The sequence below is a fragment of the Bufo gargarizans genome, chromosome 3 (assembly GCF_014858855.1).
Source record: "Bufo gargarizans isolate SCDJY-AF-19 chromosome 3, ASM1485885v1, whole genome shotgun sequence".
Lineage (NCBI taxonomy): Eukaryota > Metazoa > Chordata > Amphibia > Anura > Bufonidae > Bufo > Bufo gargarizans.
The window spans coordinates 19,972,991-19,979,771 of record NC_058082.1 but is presented as its reverse complement, the minus strand read 5'-3'; positions in this window follow the sequence as shown (position 1 = coordinate 19,979,771).

Sequence of the window (6,781 nt, the reverse complement as noted above, 5' to 3'; positions counted from 1 at the left end):
AAATGTGTTATACGTTGTAGCAACTATTTTTACACTTTCTTTAAAAGTTTCGAAAAGTATCTAGAAAATTGGCCTGGCTATGAGGAATGTGCCATCTAATGGTGAGCAGTACATTTTTTTTAGGCTCAAAATATTAAAGGTTTTCCAAGTGTTTAATACTGATGACCTATTCTCTTGATAAGTCACTGGTATCGGACTGGTTTGGGTCTGACTCCTGACACTGCCGCTGATCAGCTGTTTGACTAGGTCATAGTGTTCTGTTGATCACTGCACCCTCCTCTCAGCTCACCAAGCACAGAGGCGTTCAATTGTATAGCGGCAGTGCTTGGTTTTGCAGCTCATCCCCATTCACTTAAATGAGACTAAACTGTGCCTAGGCCTGTTACTGATGTACGGTAATGTCACTGGCCTAGGAAGAGGTCTAAGTGCTCACTGGAGCACCATGGTGTCTTCAGACAGCTGATCGCCAGGTGTGCCAAGAGTCAGAAGCCCACCGATCTGATATTGACGACCTATCCCAAGGAATTTTAACCCCTTCCCGACCAGCGCCATACATGTACAGTGCTGTGCAGGACTTTAAAGATAGCCCCTGCTCACAAGTGCGGCGGATGCCATAGCTGCAGAGTGCCAGCTGTTTTAAACAGAAGACACTAATGCTTAATGTCCACGACCAGCGGAAATGCTGATCGCTGACTTTTAACTCTTTAGATGCCATGGTCAAATGTAACCATGGCATCTGGAAGTGCAAAAACCTGGTATGCGCTTCCAGGTGTGTTCCTGCTCTCCCCGACAAGGATCGGGGGAGACTGAAGCAGTGTGCAACAGCCTTTATCCTCCTGAGTGACAAAAGGCTGCCTATTGAGCCCCTGCCTGTGGCAAGGCTCCATAGGAACATAGTAAAATCCTCATAGACTCCAGTGCTAATGCATTGTAGTATATGATAATAGCAATCTGATGATCGCTTGTTACAGTTCCCAATGTAAAAAAAAAGAATAAATCAAAATAAATTTTTTTACAAAAAATCTAATCACCCCCCTTTCCCCAAAATGAAAATAAAAATGCATAAACAATAAAAAAAATATACATCATGGGCATGGGCGCGTATTATTAAAATGTAAAAATATTTATCCCAATATGGCAAGCGGCAAAATGGAAAAAAAAAGTCAAAATAGCCGATTCGCCATTTTTTGATCGCTTCAACTCCCACAAAAAATTTAATAAAAAGTGATCAAAAAATCATACACACCCCAAAATAGTATCAATGAAAAGTACACATCGCCCCGCAAACAATGAGCCCTCACACAGCTCCATACACATATAACTACCAAAAAGTTAGAACATAAGGTCAGAATATGAAGATGAAAAGAAAAAAAAATTTTTTTTTCAAGGTTTTGTTTTATATGTATATATTTTTTATGTATTAAATCGCAAGAAAAACTATACATGTGTGGTATCACCGTAATTTTACTGACCTGGAGAATTAAAGTAACAGGTCAGTTTTACCACATAGGGAACGCCAGAAGTAAAAACAAAACCTACAAAACTGTTCTGGAATTACGTGTACTTTTTTTTTTTTTTTTACTAATTTCACCCCATTTTTTTCAGACCCCCAGTACATCTTATGGAATTACAATGTGCAACAAAACAAAAAAACAAGCGCTCATATGGCTAAGTGAATAGAAAAATAAAAAAGTTATGGGCCCAGAAAGACATGGAGTGAAAAACAAAAATGCAAAAACCACAAAAAAGAAGTTGTGCCAAATGTATCATTCCACGTGCTTAATTTGGATAAATTTGGCATAATTTGCTCCATTTTTATGCATTTCACACTCTATTGATAAATCTCGCCATAGTCCACACAAATGATGTGATGTCTGACACGTACATCATCCCCCCCTTATATTTGACGTTTATGCAGATTAGCTCGTATTCTCACTCTTTCTCCATATGTCCTCTGTTTATTTGGATGGAAACTGTTGGGTAATTGACAGATCTCTGCAGATTACATGCATTTGGCAGAAGAAGTGGAGACCTAAAATAAACAGCGGTGCCAACCACAGACACAAGCGACCAGGGTCTGCTGCCTTTTTGCACTCCAGGGTTTGCTCAGAGGAAGGTGGTCTGTTTGATGTGAAGTAAAGCAAACATATTCTTAATAGAGGTCAGGGAGAGGTCTATGGAGAAGGCCAGACACCAGGCTGCGAGACTGGGGCTGGTGGATATATACACCCCTGTGTCAGATCTCACAAGACGCTGGTATTTATGGTGACAGCCTGTAATACAGAGAGCTGAGCGCACCCATATGATTAGGGATGTTTATAAAAATAAAAAAAGGGGCCTAGGACAACAAGCAAAGTAGGACTACTATCATTGTTGGACAGTTATTCTTATAATTTAAAATTTCTGGTGGTCTAGGTTAGTAAAAGGGTGACCACCTTAGGTCCCGGTCCTGGCAAATAGTTAATTTTGCTGAGGGAAGCTACAGCGACCGCTGCAGGGGAAATGTAGTATTAAATGCCACATAAATGCCCATCCTTACAATGCGGAGTCAGAAACTGAGCCACTTTTGCAGAACGGCTCCCTGTTCTGGTTCATAGAGGGACGTCCAGGTGGAGACCCCCCCTTTATGAAGTCCAACTATATGTCCTAATACAGCATAGAAAGTAATGTTGTCTTCACATGACAGAACTTTTTATTTTACATGAACTCTTAACAAGCTCTGCCTCTAATGTCAGCAGATGTAAGGCAGCTATCTTATAAGTCAATGTTTGACCCTTTAAACAGGCCTTGAGACATGACTAGGATATTAAATAAGCCAGCACCTCATCTGCAGACAGCTGTTTCGGGGTGATTGCCCCTCATCAGTGCAGAGCAGAGAGCAGAGAGTACTGACCTAACTGGGTGAGAGGCCTCTAATGCCACTAGATGTAAGGCAGCTGTCCTATAAGTCAATGTTTAGCCCTTTAAATAGGCCTTGAGACATGACTTGGATAATAACTAAGCCAGTATCTCATCTGTTTCAAGATGATTGCCCTATGAAATGGGGGGCCATGGGCAATTGCAGAAACACCACCATTCTCCCAATAGGTCTGAGGCCCAGATATGAGATCCTACCTATCAGATATTCATAGTATATACTGTGCATAAGCAATTAATCCTGCGGTAAACCATATAGAGACTCAATATAGTCACATACAGGCCCTCCTGGTGGATCTTTTTAATTTTTGATATCCTTAATATACAGAATATGAGATAACAATTGGAACAATGGGGTTCCAACTGCTGGGACCCCCATGATCATAAGAATGGTGCCCTGAAATGAATACAGTGGCTGGTCAGGCATGCACACTGCCGCTCCATTTATTTTGTATGGAACTGCTGGAGATAGAGGAGTACAGGGCACAACTATTTCCAGAGAACAATTAGAGTGGCAAAGTGCATTCTCAACCGGCCGCTCCATTCATTTTGGAGTACGGTCCCCGCTCTCGAGCTCCGTTGGACCACCACCGTTCTAATAGTTATTATGTGGATAGGGAATCACTTCTTATAATTGAAAAACACTTTTTTTTTTCTTTTTTTTTTATTGAAAAACACTTTTAATAGTATAACCTATTCAATACTATACTGCCCTCTAGTGGTACCTTTAGTTATTACAGTATTCTAGAATTTCAGGAGGAATAAAGGACATTTCACTATGATTTTAGACATTTATTTTGATATAGAAAAAAAATTCTCATATAATTCATTTCTTCTAATTCTTATGAGAGCCATGTAACATTATAAACCTTTTTTTTTTTTTTTTTTTACACCATTATCCAGCTCTGTGAATGTGGTTCAGCCATGCTTTCAATGTATTTGTCATAGCTTCATCCAGGGATAGATGATAGATAGATAGATAGATAGATATGAGATAGATAGACAGATAGATAGATAGATAGATAGATAGATAGATAGACAGATAGAAGATAGACAGATAGACAGATAGACAGAAGATAGACAGATAGACAGATATACAGAAGATAGATAGATAGATAGATATGAGATAGATAGATAGATAGATATGAGATAGATAGATAGATATGAGATAGATAGATAGATAGATAGATATGAGATAGATAGATAGATAGATAGATAGATAGATAGATAGATATGAGATAGATAGATAGATATGAGATAGATAGATAGATAGATAGATAGATAGATATGAGATAGATAGATAGATAGATAGATAGATAGATAGATAGATAGATATAAAATCACAGCACTCCAAGATGAAACAGAAATAGTGGTTTATTGCTCCATGTCCATGCTGTGTTTCAGCTCTGTCCTCAGAGCTTGTGTCCATATTATATAGTAAGTGTGTCACATAACTCAAATTATTAATTAAAAAAAAAAATATATATATATATCTCCAATAATAAAATAGTAATACATGATGACCATGGATTACAGGGTGGTTATAATCCCTGGATATGAGCAGTGTATAATGTGATGGAAAAATGAATCCAGCCAGCAAAGGAGGCAATATGGACAATCACAATACATTAGTAAGGGCCTTGTATTAACTTTCTCTACAGAGAAAAGGTGGCAGGTGAAAAAACGGCATACTGAATGAAGGTGTAAATGCGCCCCAACAACAGTCACTAAAAATGTCACATTTTGTAAAGCCAATATGGTCACATGATATACAATCAGGGGCGTAGCTATAGGCTCATGGGCCCTGGAGCAAGAGTTCAGTTTGGGCCCCCCCTACCCTCAGTACAGTTTCCTAACACTACCAAACCCCTGCACGCCCACCATGCCCAATGGCAGAACTAAAATCTCACTGAGAAAATACATTTTAATCCAATAAGACATAGGTGCATAATAATAATAATAATAAGGATGCCATCTAAAAGCATATGGGTTAAAGGGGCTGTCTCATCATAGACAATGGGGGCATATCGCTAGGATATGCCCCCATTGTCTTATAGGTGCGGGTGCCACCACTGAGACCTGCACCTAAATAGAGAACAGAGACCCAAAAGTGAAGGAGGGCGCACTGCGCATGCGCAGCTGCCCTCCATTAATTTTCTATGGGGCTGTTGAAAATAGCAGAGCGCTGGCTCGTCTATTTCCGTCGAGCCCATAGAAGTGAATGGGAGCGGTGGACGGTCATGCGCGGTACGCTCCCATTGACTTCTATGGGGAGACGGCTTGGTGGTGGCCGGACTGGAGTCCTCCAGCCACCACCTTGCAGGGCTCTGTTCTCAAAATAGGTGTGGTTCCCAGTGGTGGGACCCGCACCTATAAGACAATGGGGGCATATCCTAGCGATATGCCCCCATTGTCTATGATGAGACAACCTCTTTAAGGGGATAAGTGACTTAAAGTTTGGCTGCTGCACCGCACGTTCACATGGCTATGGCGCTGCCATGTCTGTGCTTTGCATTGCAAACCGCAGATCTGTAAAGCACATAACATCATGGTGCGGACAAGGACACATTGACTTCAATGGGTCCGCGTTCCACAAGATCTGGCCAAATACAGGACATGTCCTATCTTTTAAGGGGCAGAGGCATGGATCCAAAAGCCCAGTGGCACCACAGCCATGTGAATGTAGTTGACACTTTAAGTCAATTCTAAAACAGGGATACATCAGAAGGCAAGGTAGTGGCAGTGTGCCCCCCAAACTGAGGTGCCATGCTGTGCAGCCACATTACGGCAGTGTCACTCACACAGTGACTATAACCCAGTAGAACCCAGCCCTATCCCAGGCCAGCACAATCTGCGGAAACCAGTAGAAACTGGCCACTCTGTACACAGACGAGCAGCAACTAGGTCCTGGGCCCCTGGCCCTGCCTGCCTACCAGCCTGCAGCAGGAGCCGCATGCCCTTCATTGGCACATCAGTCAGGACTCAGGACAGGAGGGCTGCGCTGAGACCAGTAAGCTGGCTGCTGCTATCTCCCAGTGGACCTAGCACTGCAGCAGTGCTGAAGCCAGCGCTTTCATTGTTTAGGTCTGGCAGGGTGGGATTCCATCTCTCCTGGGGGGCCCCGCGGGCCCCCCTGACTTAGGGACCCAGTCGCAATTGCAACCGCTTTGACCCCTATAGCTACACCACTGTATACAATAGCAAAGTTATGTTGAAGCATGTTAGAAATATGGAGTTAATGAAGGAACAGCAGGTCCCTCTTGGTTTCTGGCTCCCATCCTCCGAAACTCTGTAAAAATACAGGAAAAGGCAATTAATACAGTCCATAATTACAAACACACACTGAAAAGACCAATACAAAACCAGAAAAGTTATCTTCTATACTAAGGTACTCAAGGCATAAATTGACTATAACATAACATATTTATTAATACTTGTCAATATACTGTAATATATATCCCCCTCCCCCAATTGCTCAAAAAATGCTGTAATAAAATGTGCAAATGTAAAATGATAAAATAGTAACAACAAAGTCCCACTATGAGCCTAGCTGTTCACAAAAGGACAGTTGGCATGCAACAATAAGTTTCCAATATGTAGTCTGCACAGTAATCTATTTTTTATTTATTTTTTACAGAAAATTAAGTCAGTCTGCCAATTTATGGAGTGAAAAGTAGTCTGTGCTGTTTGGTATCATGGTGTGTACAACTTTGAACATGGACCAAGAAAACCAAGGAGAGGGTTGTCTCAGGAGATTAAAAATAAAATTCTAAACAAACATAATAATGGTAAAGGCTATAAGACCATCTCCAAGCAGCTTGATGGTCCTGTAACTACACATTTGATTCAGAAGTTTAAGGTCTAT